This window comes from Ictidomys tridecemlineatus, unplaced genomic scaffold (assembly GCF_052094955.1).
Source record: "Ictidomys tridecemlineatus isolate mIctTri1 unplaced genomic scaffold, mIctTri1.hap1 Scaffold_63, whole genome shotgun sequence".
NCBI lineage: Eukaryota > Metazoa > Chordata > Mammalia > Rodentia > Sciuridae > Ictidomys > Ictidomys tridecemlineatus.
In genome coordinates this window covers 609,930-625,148 of record NW_027524348.1, presented here as the reverse complement: position 1 = coordinate 625,148, position 15,219 = coordinate 609,930, and the positions used below count along the sequence as shown (strand labels likewise).

Genomic DNA, 15,219 nt, shown 5'->3' with positions numbered 1-15,219 from the left:
TATTAAAAAGAGACTGACCAATGGCATTAGTATGTGTCCAACCCAATTAGCATAACTTTGGACCAATAGCATTGGTACTTTTTTCAAGTCCTAATTAGCATAAGTTTGGACCAATAGCATTGGTACTTCCTTCAAGTCCTAATTAGCATAAGTTTGGACCAATAGCATTGGACCAAGTGCTATATAAACCCCTTGGAGGTTGTTCTGGGAAGAGAAGCTGTGAGGCCTTCCAGGTTGCTGCCCTCGAGCCTCGCCGGAGCCTCGCCAGAGCCTGAGCCTCGCTTCGCCTCGCCGGAGCCTCGCTTCGCCTCGCCGGAGCCTCGCTTGGCCGGGGCCGGGGCCGGGGCCGAGCCGGGGCCAAGCCGAGCCGAGCCTCGCCTCACCGGGGCCTCGCCTCGCCGGGGCCTCGCCTCGCCGGGGCCTCGCTTTGCCTCGCCTCGCCTCGCCGGAGCCTCGCCTCGCCGGAGTCCCGAGGAAGTTCCAGCCTGCTTTGTTTCCCGGAGATGGTTCCTCGACTTCGTAGAGGCTGCCGAAAGAAGAAATGGTTGAGGATCTGCTGGGGTCTGCTGCAGCCCTGCGTGGAATGGCCCGCCATGAAGAGCTAGGACTCCTCTCTGCTGCCGAGGCCTCCCTGCCCCTCGCGGGCAGCGCCCTACCTGCCAGCAGAAGCCATGGAGCTTCGTCTTCGAACTCCGGTTTCAAAGGTATTGTTATATTTTAGAAAATTAGTCTAATATTGAAATTTGTTAATTTTAATTTCTAATAGTAAAAATTATGAGATTTATAAAGAATATAAAATTATTTCCCACAGTTCTGGAGGTAAGAAGCCAGAAAAAGTCTGTCCCAATAGTTGAGTCATCATTTGGCAGAAAAGTGGGAGAGAGTATACCCACTCTTAAAAGCCCTTTTTTCTTTCCATTCATTTGATGTTGATTTGAGTGTTATTAAAATGTTTAAAGGAACCGAGGAAATGTTTCATTTTATTAATTTTCACTTATTGGTTGTTTAAATTATAAAATCCGTTTTAAAAATTTTGTTTAGTTTGTTAATGGACTGTTTATTTTATTTTGTTTATATGCAGTACTGAGAATTAAACCCGGTTCCTCACACATACTAGGCAAGTGCTCTACCACTGAGCCACAAAAAACTCATTTTGATATAGTCCCTATTTGTATAATTATACTTTACCTTTTTAGAGTTGCATTCTTAGGATGTTCATGGAGGTGGGATTCACTGTCTTTCCTTTGCTTATGTCCTTTCCATTCCCGCCATTCCCCATCGTCTAATCTACTGTACTTCTGTTCCTATCACTGCTCCTGTTGTGAGTTAGCTTCCACATATCAGAAAAAAACCTTTGTCCATTGTTTTTTGTAAACTGGTTTATCTTCATTAGCATGATTGTCTCCAGGTGAATCAATTTATGGGCAGATACTATAGTCATGTATTTTTTTGCAAATCCGTATGTTTTCTTTAATCAACTTTTTAAAAAAGGTGTTCCACTTTGACATATCATACATAAATATAGTATGATTTCTCATGTTTCTGGTTGTACGGGATGTAGCATCATACTAGTCATGTATTTGTATATGTACTTTGAATGATGATTCATTCTACTATCCATTCTACCCAATATACTCCTTCCCCTCTCTTTACTCCTCTATGCAATCTAAAGCAACTGTATACTTTCCTACTCCCCCACCTTCTCATACACTGATTAGCATAAGCATATCAGGGAAAACTTTCAACCTTTTGTTTTTTGGGATGGGCTTATCATTTAGCATGATAAGCTGCATGCATTTACCAGCAAATGTCATAATTTCATTCTTTAAGGCTGAGTTGTATTCCATCATATATATGTGTAAAATTGGGGTTTTTTTGTGTGTATATATATACACACACACAGAAACACACACATAATGTATATCTATACTCATACACACCACATTTTCTTTATTCATTTATCTGTTGAAAGGCACCAAAGTTAGTTCCATAGTTTAGCTGTTATGAGTTGAGCTGCTGTAAACTTAAGGTGGCTGTGTCATTGTAATATGTTGATTTTAAGTCGTTTGTGTATAAAATGAGGAAAGGGATAGCTGTGTCAGATATTAGTTCCATTCCATGTTTTCTGAGGTACCTCCATGCTACTTTCCATAATAGTTGCACCAATTTGCAGTCCCAGAAGCAATGTGTGCATGCACCCTTTTCCCCACATTGTTGCCAACATTTATTGTTACTTGATGATTGCATTCTGGATAATCATGTTTGTGACTGGGGTGAGATGAAATCTTTGAGTAGTTTTGATTTGCTTTCCTCTGATGGCTAAACGTTGAACATTTTTTTTCATGTATTTGTTGCTTCTTCTGTGAAGTGTCTGTTCAGTTCCTTAGCCCGTTTATTGATTTGGTTATTTTTTTTTTGGTGTTAAGTTTTGTGAGTTCTGCATATATCCTAGGGATTAATGCTCTGAGGTGCATGTGGGGAAGATTTTCTCCCATTCTGTAGGCTCTCTTTTCACATTATTGATTGTGTCCTTTGCTGAGAATATACTTTTTAGTTTGAATCTGTCCTGTTTATTAATTATTGAATTTACTTCTTGGAATGTAGGAGTCTCCTTAAGGAAGTCAGGTCTTAGGCTGTCATAGTCAAGATGTGGGCCTACTTTTTCTTCTATTAGGCACAGGTAGTCTGTTCTAGTGCCTAAATTTTGATTCATTTTCAATTGAGTTTTGTCAAGAGTGAGAGAGAGGGCTTTACTTTCTTTTTTGTTTTATGTGGCTTTACAATTTTCCCTGCACCACTTGTTGAATAGACTCTTTAAATTTAATGTATGTTTTTGGTGCCTTTGTCTAGTATGATATAACGGTATTTTGTGAGTTTGTCTCTGTGTCTTCTGTTCTGTACTGTTCATTGGTCTCTGTGTTGTTTTGGTGCCAATGCAATGCTGTTTTTTGTTACCGTGGCTCTGTAGTACAGTTTAAGCTATACTATTATGGTGTGTCTTACTTCACTCTTCTTGCTAAGTATTGCTTTGGCTATTCTGAATCTCTTATTTTTCCACATGAATTTCATGGTTGCTTTTTCTAGTTCTGTGAAGAATTGTCTTTGGGATTTTAATATGAATTCCATTAAAATTTATCCCCAAGCACAAAGTAGTTAAAACTGAAAAAAAATCCCAGTTCACTATGGACCTGACAGCTATCTGGTCACTGGTGTCTGTTGAGCCAGCTACTATCTCCTGCACACTGGGTGGTGGCTAAGCTGAGGTTACTTGTTGCATTTCGGTGTTAATGGTGTCTTAAGAGTTGAGTCTACTCTGCATGTTGGTGCTGACTTCTAGATTCAGGCACACTTTTGCCACCACACAACCTGGGATACTTTTCTGGTTTTTTTAAACTTAATTGTGTCTGAAAATTTCTTTGGGTCCTTTAACCACTTTGCTTGATCAACGTCTGTGTGCTAGGCACTACACTAGGTGTGGAGTACAGAGTGAATAGGCCAAGTCCTTGCCATGGCACTCAATGAAGTTTGTAGGATAATCATAGCATCTATATCTACCTCAATGTTACTGTGAAACTTAGAAGACAGTATGTCTGTTAATAACTGCAGTGCTGAGGACTGTAATATTGTTGAGGAAATTCATAGCCGATTTCATCAGGCACCACCTTATTTTTGTCTGGGAAGTCAGAGCAATATAAAGTTGTTACTTTTTCTGTAATAAAAACAGACATTGTTTTATTAGTTACACATGACAGTACAATTCTCTTGACAATTCGTACATTTGAATCAAATGGGGTATAATTTCTCATTTTTCTGATTGTACAGGTTGCAGACTCACATTGATCATACACTCACCTATATGTACATACAGCAATAATGTCTATTTTATTCTGCTGCTCTTCCTATCTCCCCTTCTCCCCTCCCCTGAAATCTCTCTACCCCATCTAATGTGATATACTTCCTTTTTTTTTCTCCTCGAAACATCATACATGTATTCTGTATAATGATGAGGGTCTCCTTCCATCTTTCGTGCAATTCCCCTTCTCCCTCTTTTTCCCTTCCACCTCTCTTTCCTATTTAGTGGTAACCTTCTTCTCAATGCTCTTCCTCCCTATCCCATTTTGAGTCACATCCCTTATATCAGAGAAGACATTCGGCATTTGTTTTTTAGGGATTGGCTAACTTCACTTAGCATAATCTGCTCTAATGCCAACTATTTCCCTGTAAATGCCATGATATTGTTATTTTTAGTGCTGAGTAATATTCCATTGTGTATAAATGCCACATTTTTTTATCCATTCATCTATTGAAGGGCATCTAGTTTGGTTCCACAGTCTAGCTACTGTGAATTGTGCTGCTATAAACATTGTGGCTGTGTCCCTGTAGTATTCTCTTTTTGGGTCTTTTAAGGGGAATAGCTTGGTCAAATGGTGTTTCCATTCCCAGCTTTCCAAGGAATCTCCATACTGCTTTCCAAATTGGCTGCACCAATTTGCAGTTCCACCAGCAATGCATGAGTGTACCTTTTTTCCCACATCCTCCCCAGCACTTATTGTTGCTTGACTTCATAATGGCTGTTATTCTTATTGAAATGAGATGGTATCTTAGAGTAGTTTTGATTTGCATTTCTCTATTTGCTAGAGATGGTGAGCATTTTTCATGTATTTGTTAATTGATTGTATATCCTCTTCTCAGAAGTATCTTTTCAGGTCCTTGTCCCATTTGTTGATTGGTTAATTTATTTTTTGTTGTTGTTGTTTAAATGTTTGAGTTCTTCCTATACTCTAGAGATTAGAGCTCTATCCAATGTGAGGGGTAAAAATTTGTTTCCAGGATGTAGGCTCCCTATTCTCCTCACATATTATTTCTCTTGCTGAGAAAAAAACTTTTTAGGTTGAATTCATCCCATTTTTTGATTCTTTTGCTTTAGGTGTCTTATTAAGGAATTTGGGGCCTGCCCCCACGTGAGAAAAACAGACATTTAACACAGTTTATATCTGAAACCTGTGAACTTCAGGGATCCCTGTGGGTTGCCTGTCTCCAGGTCAGACACACAGTTCTGTGCTTACTCAGTACAGGTTTGGAGACCCTTGAAGCCTCTCCTATAACCATGAGAGCCAGTGCTTCATAGTCAGTGGCAAATTCTGAGTCTCCAGCTCACATAGATGACATATCCCTATGGTGCTGACTTCCCCCCAATCAGTTCATCTCCTGCCTTCACATACTCACTGGCTGCCATTTAGCTGGAAGGCCCTGTTCCATGATGGGAATGTTCTAGACTTTGCCTTAATTGTTCAGAGCTCCTGGAGAGGGGCCTGGCCTTTCCTAATCCCCAGAACACTCTCTGAGTCCTCCTCACATGGTCCTGTTATTACTGACTGTGAGTGTGCTTTTTGCAGATGGTGGTGTACTGCAAGCTCATACCACATTCATTTTGTGTCCTCTTCCTTATGGCACTTAGCAAGGTGCTGAGAGTTGGTCTGAAAAATGACCCAAAACTTCATGACCATATGGTTAGGAAAACCTAGGGGTTGGAGGCAATGATAGTCTGGAGAGAAACCAATTCCTCCTAAGGAAACACATGCACAATCAAACTTCATTTTAGTAAAACAACATCCTGCACACTAAAACCAAGTAATTCTGGATGGATTTCGGAGAGTTAAAAAAATGAAGGGAAAAACAGAAGTAGAACATAAAATTGAATAGTTTTTAAATTTCTGCTTGGGATCCAGTTCTCACTGTCAATCACACTGTGTTCTAGCTGGGGATCATGAATATATCACATGAAGTGAGAGATGTAGAAACACATATTCAGTTATTTGTCTTGTTGTGACACAGCACATTTCCTTAGTCTTTTATGAGGGAAAAATTACACGTTTCCTTTAAATATTGCTCCTAATGAATGCTGTGCTAGGGCTGTTCTGCCTCAGCCAATAAAGACCTGGGCTTTGTTCAGAGGGATCCAGATTTTTCGAAAACGGCTAAGCAGCAGAGAGAGAGAGACATATCAAATCAGTTGTCAGAACAGGACTCCACCATGACTGTAAATATTGAGCAATCACTTCTGATTCTGTGTTCTTAGTATCTGTGCTGCCTCTGCATCTGGTGGTCTCTGATAAGCTGGCTTTTGACATTGGCCTGCATGAGGACACCACAGGTGAAGACTTGGGGATGGTGGAGAGCCTGGCTGGGGTTGGGTTGGACCATTGTGTGAGATGCCATGGAAGATGCATTAGACCAATGCCCTGGTGGGTAGAATCAGGAAAAAGTGCTTTCTTCTTGACATATTGATGGAGGAAGGAAGTTTGAATTTTTCCTAATGGCAATCCCCAGGTAATTAGTTGGATATTCAAACTAGGTTTCAAACTCTACTCTTTCATGAGTTTGGAGGGTAAAACTAGTACTTACTATTCAGCTTACTGGGTGTTAACTATCATAGTGTGCACTGGTTAGTTTATAAAATATCACTGCATATCTCTCATTTTAATCAGACTTTAAGTATACACATGTAAAGTCCTCAATGTCAACATACAAACAAAAAATAGAGAATGAGAACCTCCTTCATTTCTCTGACCATAGGCCATTGTGCTGAATTGAATATCTGTTAAGGAGATACGCATTTCCATATTTTTGAAACAAATATAGGTATATATTAACATACTTATACTTTAGGAAAGTCAAAATAAGAGAACTCTTCTCAGTTCTCTGAGGAATTTAGACTTAATTGATAAACCTCTATGCAGTGTGGATCTTTGTTTTTTTTACAAAGAGTATGCATGGCTTTTGTAATTGAAAAGCCATGAGACCAAGTAGAAAAAAATAATTGAAGTAGCCCAATTTTGTTCCTTTCAGGAGAGGATTCAGTCCATCCTCTCACTCCTTCCAGAAATGCTTTCTGCTGGGTTGTGAGTGTAGCTCTATGGTGAAGCCCTTGCCCAGTGCAAAAGGCCCTGGGGTTCAGTCCCTGGTGCTGAAGAATTAAGTAAAGCTGAACAGTAGCAAACATGGCTGCAATTCTAGCTCTGTGGCAGAGCACTTGCCTAGCTCCTTTAAATACTGGGTTCAAATCTCAGAACCACATTTAAATATTTAATAAATAAAATTAAGGCTCATTGACAAATAAATAAATAAATGAAAACCAATAGCAAACATTTTGTGGAATGCTATTGCACAGTAAAGTGGTGAGTATTGATAACATTTAGATATGGTATATTTCAACAAGGTGGAAGAAAAGAGCCCAGATGTTTTCACCATATAAAAAGGGGAAATGTTTAAGGAGGTAGGTGTCTTTAACCTGATAAAAACATTGTACCTTATTTGGTGTATCAAATCATCACAAGGTCCTCTCTAAATACATAGAATTTTTACATTTTATATATCAGTTAGCGACAAATTTAAAATATTTTCCATATTCTCTGAAGTTTTGTAAACAAAACATGATTAAAACATTATTTATGAATAAATAACTTCTGAGAATCCTAGGCACTCTCGTTTTTATTTCATTTTCCATAGGCTCAGTAATACTTCTGTGTTTTCTCTAGGCTTTTGGTATTCTCATCTAATATATTGGCACACTGTTAAATGAAATTAAAGTCAAGGTTGCTCTTCAGCAGACATATAAGACAGGTTCTGGAAATTGTGTTCCTATGATAAGATGTTAGGATGACACAGTCAGTCCCTCTCCCTGCATCAGATCCCTTGTGATACTCTGAAGCCCCATAGATCTACTTTTTCTGAATTACTGGATTATTTATTGTATTTATTATTTGTTTTCTGCTTCTCTTCTTCATCAGAATGGCACCCACAAGGCAGGTGACTATTTTTTTTGTTTATTGATGTATCATAAGCTGCTATGAAACAGTGGTTGGCAAATAAATAGTGGTTACACTATAAATGGTTGTGTGAGTGAATGCAAAAACTAACTACAACTCTAAAATGTGGATCTGGTGAATAAAGATAAGGAATTCTGCCAGGTGACCTGCAAGTAAGAGAGATTGTGTAAGGAAAGCATCATGAAGCACAGGCTACATATTGATACTAAGGATGCTTCAGAAATATTATTGGATTAGTCTTCATTGACTCATGCAAAATTAACTTTAATTGAGTGCATACATTATGTTACTTGGAGCTGGGAAAACCAAGACAACTGCTGCTGAAGACAGGAGATTTTCTACTTCAGGGGCAAGTCTTTTGGGATAAAGGTCAAGGCAAGGTGTAGATCCCTATCTGAGCTACTCTTTTCCTTGGCTCTGAATGTAGATTTAAATGCAGAAGTACATGGAAAAGTTAATCCCCTTTTCTTAACAAATAAGATAACTGGGAATCAGCAGTTTCTTAAAACAGAAACGATTTCGCTTTCCCTCTTTTCCCAAAGCAGCAGATTTCTGGTCTCACCAATCAACTAACCATGTGAGTTGGGGGAGGAGGCATCTGCATTTGTCACTGGGATCAGTTCCCTCAATCCCAGGGCAGGTGGCTACAGACTCCCCAGTCCCCACCCTGTAACAACTGAAGCTGCAGACAGCCTTCCTTCCAAGAGCACCTTCCCAGTGTGTGGTCTGGTGACACAGGGGAACCAGGACTCTTCTGGGGTCTAGACTGACAGTTTCCCTGGACCAAGTAAATGCTGCCTGCTGGGCACTGGCCAGGCATCCTCAGCTAATGGGATAACAGAAACAAAGTTAGAGTCCCCTGTCAGGGACAAGAATGAAGGCCAGGGGAACTGGGACTGTTATTGCTGCAAAGCAGATTTCTCTGACATCTCCCTGCATTTTGCTGTTTTTCCCCAGTGGTGACCAATAACATTCTAGGCTGAAAGAGTTTTGTATTGTCTAGTTGTGCAACAAAGGAAGGAGAAACAGAGGCCTGACCTTGTGTCTCCTATTTATTTCTTCAAAAAAATTCTCTTGTTCTGCATGGGATAGAATCCAGGGCCTCACACATGCCAGGCAAGTACTGTGCCCCTGAGCTCCACCCCGGTGCCATCTCTTTATTTATGCTCCATTCAGTAGTCAGCAGCTGTGCTGGTTCTTACTTCCAGTGCATTCAGAACCTGGCCTCCACTCCATGCCTCCATTGCTCTGGCCTCCCTGGTCAAGCTGTGGCCTCTCCTGATGGCTGTGATGACCCCAGTGGGCTCCTGGCTTCTCCACCTCTAGATTTCTATCTGTAGGAAAAGACCAGTGGAGGTTATACTTCCAATATTTTCCTTTTTAAATGAAGCACTGCCACTACTAAAGTTTGAATCTGGAATGATCCCTACAGGCCCAGGTGAGAAAGCTTTGATCACAGCCACAGGTGCTATTGGGAGGAAGTGGGATCTTTAAGGGGGAGGCTAGTGGGGAGCTTCCTGTTAAGGGCCTCCTTTCAGGGGACTGAGGAACCCCGGTCTCTTAATTTCCCACTCTCTGCTTCCCAGCCACCATTAAGTGAGTCACTTGCCACCATGCACTGCCAGGGTGATATGTGGTTTCACCCCAGGTCCAAGAACAACAGGGCAACCAACCATGGAGTGAAGGCTGCAAAAGTCAGCCAGAATATACCTTTGTCTTTCTAAGCTGATTACCTCATATATTTGTCACAGTAATGGAAGGCAATGCAAGTACAAAGCAGGGGAGGGGACCACAGAGGAAAAGGTGTAACTTAGTGAAAAATTATGTGGAACACCCTAGAACCAAGTCGAGAACGGCACCTTGTCAGCATCCCACATGGCTGCATCCTAGCCCTAGTCCCTCCTCCCTCCAGAAATAACCAGCCCCAGGGCACACAAGCTCAAGGGCTAAGACAGACACCCCATGCAGCACTGGGTATGTCTTTGTGCAGTTCTTGGTTTACAGGTTCCCCACCCTGTGTGTCTTTTCCTTGGTCTCTTTGTTATAGTGACAGGCCCTGGGACCCATGGAGGTCCTCACATCTGGATTTTGCTAATTCATATTTAGAATATTGTACACACCTTCCTTTCTCTTTCTTCCATCTCTCTTGCAAAATGTCAGCTGGATGTAGAGACCTGTTCAGAGTAATCTGTGATGCTGAAAAAAGTTCTGAATTTTAAAGTAGATATTGGGACCTGAGGCAAATAACATTAGAAACAAGATCATGATGCTAATGTCCACCAATTGAAGCTCACCAGGCTGTCACCTGTGGTGAGAGTAAGTTTACCTAGATTTCTGGTGGCTCAACAGCCACACAGAAGCATTTCAGAAAGAAACATGGAGAAGTGACCCTTAGAAGATTCTGTCTTCTATTCAATGACTCCAAGATGTGAGTCAGGACAGGGTCAAGAAGTGAGGCAGCTTGGTGATTGAGCATCTTAACTACTTTTGTCTCAGGGGTGGGAAGATTACTGGAGAGTCATAGTCCATGTTGGTAAAGAGGTTACTCCCTAAATGGCCATTTCCCCTTGTTCTGGGCAAACCTGGGGTAGGTAATGCCTGGTAAGAAAAAGGTTGGCTCAGTAATTTCTGTTGCTTCAGAGTCAGTCTCCACATAGTTTTGGATATGACCACCACACTCCACCATGGAAAATTCATCACTCCCAGCCCTTCTCTTGGAGCACAGACCTACCAACCTCCTGAAGCTAACCCTCAAAAGATGACACACAGGCAAATATCAAAATGCATTTTGCTTTTGGTGACTGACGTGTTTCATTTTTGTGGTAGGAAAATGGGCAGCTGCCTCAATTTTGAAAGGTAATTTTTTAAATTATAGGAAAAGATTCCTTCAAAACATTCAAATCTATTTAACTCAACACAATCTTGCCAAGTTCATACTACACTTAAAGCATTCAATAGGCTCTGGGGTGGGGGAAGAGTCCATTCATAATCTCTTTGAGGACTAAAACAAATACAAGTGAAAATAACACATGTGAGAATCTGACAATGGATAGTTAAAATGATTCTATACAGGAAGACTGTACCCACGTGCCCCACTCCCCTTTCTGCTGTTTTGTCCTCTTCTGCAGTGAAAGCCTAGTACTGCCTTATACTTCTTACCAGAACAGTGAGGAGACTTGCAGACAAAGCAGGAAATGATGAGGAAGAATGCTTCTGGGAGGATTTTTGAGAAATACTTTGGAAAATCTGCCTCCTTCCATCCTGTTTTATGGAAAAGCTAAAGACAGGAGAATAAAAAGCAAAGCCAAAACACCAGAGTCATCTTCCCAGGAGGCCAGGTTGTATTCTTCCACATGAACTGTCTGAAGTGGTATTAGTTATAGTGACCAGTTATTACCTATGTAGACAGGGTCACCAACCAGTGTGCAACCTGAACTTTTGGGAGAACTGTTCCTAATTTTCCTCATTGAAATTATCTGAAAAGGGATTTGCAAGTTCAAAGCCAGCCTCAGTAACAGTGAGGCACTAAGCAGCTCAATGAGACCCTGTCTCTAAATAAAATACAAATTAGTCCTGGAGATGTGTCTCAGTGTTTGACTGTCTCTGGTACCCACCCTGCCAAAATAAAAATAAAAATATGGTTCAAAATAAATGTATCAAATAGTTAAAAAAATGAAGACATGCATATGAAGGATATTGCTGATCTTTTCTTCATTTTATGATTAAGAACTCTTCTGGTGAAAGGACTTCAGATAGCCTGTCAGGCTGTGCAGATCTTGAAATGGATTTAGTTTTGTACCCATGACTATCTTGTTGCACACAGTGTAATCAGATATATCTGTTAACCTTTGGCGGGCACCATCATCTTCAACTGAAAACACATATTTACCACCCCGTCTGAACACTGATGAGTGAGGTCAGATAGGTTCTGCCTCTGGACAAGTTCATGTCAGCTGAGGTCTGCGTGGTGAGCTGAAAATGTCCCACCAAAATTCATGTCCACCCCTAATCTCAGCTTGTGACCTTATTTGGAAATAGGGCCTTTGGAGACATAGTTAATATCAGGTTGTACTTGTCCTTGTAAGAAGAGAAGAACCACACAGCGAGGTGAACAGGAGGAAGGGAGAAGTGAAGAGAGAAGCAGAGGCTTGTGGGATGGAGTGGAAAGCCAAGGAGGTCAGGGATTGCTGAAGGCTTCCATAAACTAGGAAAAGGGATGGGATCCTCCCAAAGGTCCTTCAGAGGCAAGATGACCCCACCAACATCTTGATTCTGGAGTTCTAGACTCCAGAACTCTAAGGGAATACATTTCTGTTGCTTTCAGCCATGGATTTTGTGATGCTTCATACTGGCATCCCCAGGGAAGGAACACATCACCCCAGGAAGAAATGGAGAGACACCTATAAAACAAAGTAGTCACCTGTGGACACAGCACAGGTAGAAAAATGAATAAATAACTCAGAGAAGAGACACGGCCTGTCCCAAAATAGTGCCCCCACATGGGAACAAACAACCCAGACAGTGACCTGTGTTTCTGTACACAGGCCATTACCTTCCATGGCTCAGATACAAGACAAAGCAGTATGTGTGAGCAGGACTGAGTTCTTCAAGCCCAGATATGTTCACCTCAGCTGGAGAAGGTTCCATCCAACCACTTGACTGACCATTCAATAAAGGTCTCCCCACACTATATCTAACTTCTGCATGTTTTGCTCTCACTGAAGAGCTGCCCTGCTCTTATTTTCTGGAATTCAAGCCAGCTTCTCAAGGTGGCTTGGATTTATCTAACAGCCAGAAGTTATTATACGTCCTTACACAGGTAGCATGACATGATATAAGTGTCATTTCTGCAAGTAACTCCAGCAGCTGTGTACAGAATGAATGCTTTCTGTGAAGCATAGCTGCATTTCCCACTGAAAATATCACAAATCAATACCCTAAAGATCCCTGTTGTGGCCATTATCATAATTTCAGAGTGAGCTGCAGGTAAAGCCTTGCTAACATCCTTTTTTCTTGATCTAAGAGGCAGCTCAATAAGAAATTCGGATCTACGTTATTGTATAGCTGCACTGTATTTAGTCATGGGTACTTTTGACTTTGTCTCCAGCCCGAGCATGTGCACAAGGCTGGGTTTTCTAGCTTTCCCAGCTCGTTTCCTGGTGCCCATGAGTTGTTTATTTATTTTTATTATTCTATTCCCACTTCAGCATCTTGTCCTAAAGGATAACAATATATAACCCTAATTTTTTCCACAAAGCTGCTCATTCTAGAAACAGGATCATTCTTTGCCCCTTCATGGTCTTTTTCTTGAGTCTGGTAGACCCTTAATTAACAAAGAATATTTTGCATTAAACTTTCATTGTTTCTTAGTTGGTGCAGAATATTTGGAATAAAAGAGTAGAAAGTCTCCAGTCTTCTGTCTTCATGGGCCTCCTTTCAGGGTTAATGACTTCCTCATGTGGGCTTAGTGCTGTCCTCAGGATTTACACTGGGCCTTTGATGGATCCCTGCAGGGCAAAGGCTGATCAGCAAGTCTGGTTCCCTACGTCCCTCGGGTTCTGTGTTTCTCTCAATCAGCCTTTGCACCTGTGAGGTGGAGAAGAAAGATGTGGGGTCTTAGAACATGACTGCTGATGGAGGATGGGGATTTCACAGGAAGCAGAGGTGCCTTGGGGTGAGCTGGGGCTCCTACACTGGGTTCCTGCCTGGCATGATGAGCCCAGGATGTGTTTATTTGATGAACTCATCACCATCTCATACAAAGCTGCTCATTCCGGAAACAGGAAGCTCCTTTACGTAGGGATCCTTATTCCTCCATTCTTATCTAGAGTTCTTGTTCTGAACTGACTGGAATCTCTGGAAATACCAATTTAAAAGTTTTCCTGCATTAGAAGAGCCAAAGGGAGGACAGCCCTGCCTGGGTTGCATGCCTAGTCTGCCTATTCTTGCCTGGGAAAGCTTTAAGCAAAGAAGCAACATTTAGTAATAATGTGTGCAAACGAGTTGACAGCCCTCAACACTGGGCTGTCAGGACAATGTGTTTCTCTGTGTCATAAATTCATTTTTCAGTTTTTCAGTCTGCTAAGTGAAAGGAAAGATGTGCCAGGAGTTCAGATTAACCCCACATCCTGCATTATTGTTCCATAGAGGTACAGACACATCATTATTCCCCATTAACAGGCTCTAAACCAGCAAGGAAGATGTGCTATGGATGCACTGATGGGAGTTAAAAAATCCCTACAGCTAATTACTTTTCTCTTAAGGTAACTTGTTACCAGAAAGTAGCTATGTTTGCACAAAGATTTTTATGTGAGAATGGCCATATCCAGGAACAGGCAAGCTGATTAATCATCCTCCATAATTCTTCATAATAGTCCTATCTGGACTTTCATGTCCAGAGCATTGTTCTTCCTGTGGCTGCATTTAGCCTGACCTTAATTGAGACCTGCAATGTAATTGCTAATTGCAGGCTAATTTATATAAACAAGGATTCTGCCAAATGAGTGTTGTCACCAGGTTGGAATTTAATGCTCTTGTACCTCTCTTTTGTGCACAGATTTGGGTCAGACAGTGGGAGCAAACGAAGCTTACTGCAAAACATAATTATTTCAAATAAGAACAAAAAGCATGTCCCTTTAAGGCCTACCAGGAGGCGTGGTGTGTGGCCTGTCACATTGAGTGTTCACGCTTTCTGAAGGAGACTGACTTAGTCCTTTGTTAGAATCTGACTGGGCCTGGAAGTTGACTTCCAAAAATTAGAGCCCCTACCTTCTAGCTTTAGCCCTTTTATTCACCAGAAACTCTCAAGAGGGAACTCTGACCACTCAGGAATGAGGTACAGTTAATCATACTAACATGCAATTATTGTTAATTACTCTGACATTTTCTACTATTATATCCACCAACACTTCACAAAATGAAAAAAATAATTGTCTTGCATGTATGTGCTTTTAAAGCAACCAAACAATATGAAAGGAATCAAATAAGCCTGCCTTCCTTCCCTTACTTTCTTAACCCAGATGTAAATCAGTTAACTGTTTATGTGTACATTCCAGAAAATGTATGTGTTTGTGGTTTGGGGCGTTTTGTTTTGGAGTTTTTGTTTGTTTGTTTTTGGTAAATCCAATATGCATCAATTTAACTATATAGATACTCTCCCAACACTAGGTAAAGGCAGATTATCCTATACACTGCATGAATTTTGGACAGGGTCTTTATTTCCATCTCGATTTCCCATTGTTTACCCCAAGGAGCATCAGTAATTCTTCTGTAGCTGGGAATGAATGGGCTCTCCTCCTTTCCTTCTCCAGATGAGTGTGTCATCATAGTAGGAACTTTGAAGTGCTGGCAAACATAGACACAGATGTCCCTCCATACTTAGTTCTTGGGA

The 15,219-nt window shown here is 41.1% G+C and overlaps 1 long non-coding RNA gene across 1 annotated transcript in view; it reads left to right on the top strand.

Annotated features, from left to right (window-relative positions):
• Positions 1–348: 348 nt before the first annotated feature.
• Positions 349–15,219, top strand: part of LOC144374247 (uncharacterized) — a 32,271-nt gene continuing 17,400 nt past the window's right edge. The window contains exon 1 of the long non-coding RNA XR_013433695.1: positions 349–704. This is a non-coding gene — a long non-coding RNA (uncharacterized LOC144374247). The remainder of the gene's footprint in view (positions 705–15,219) is intronic.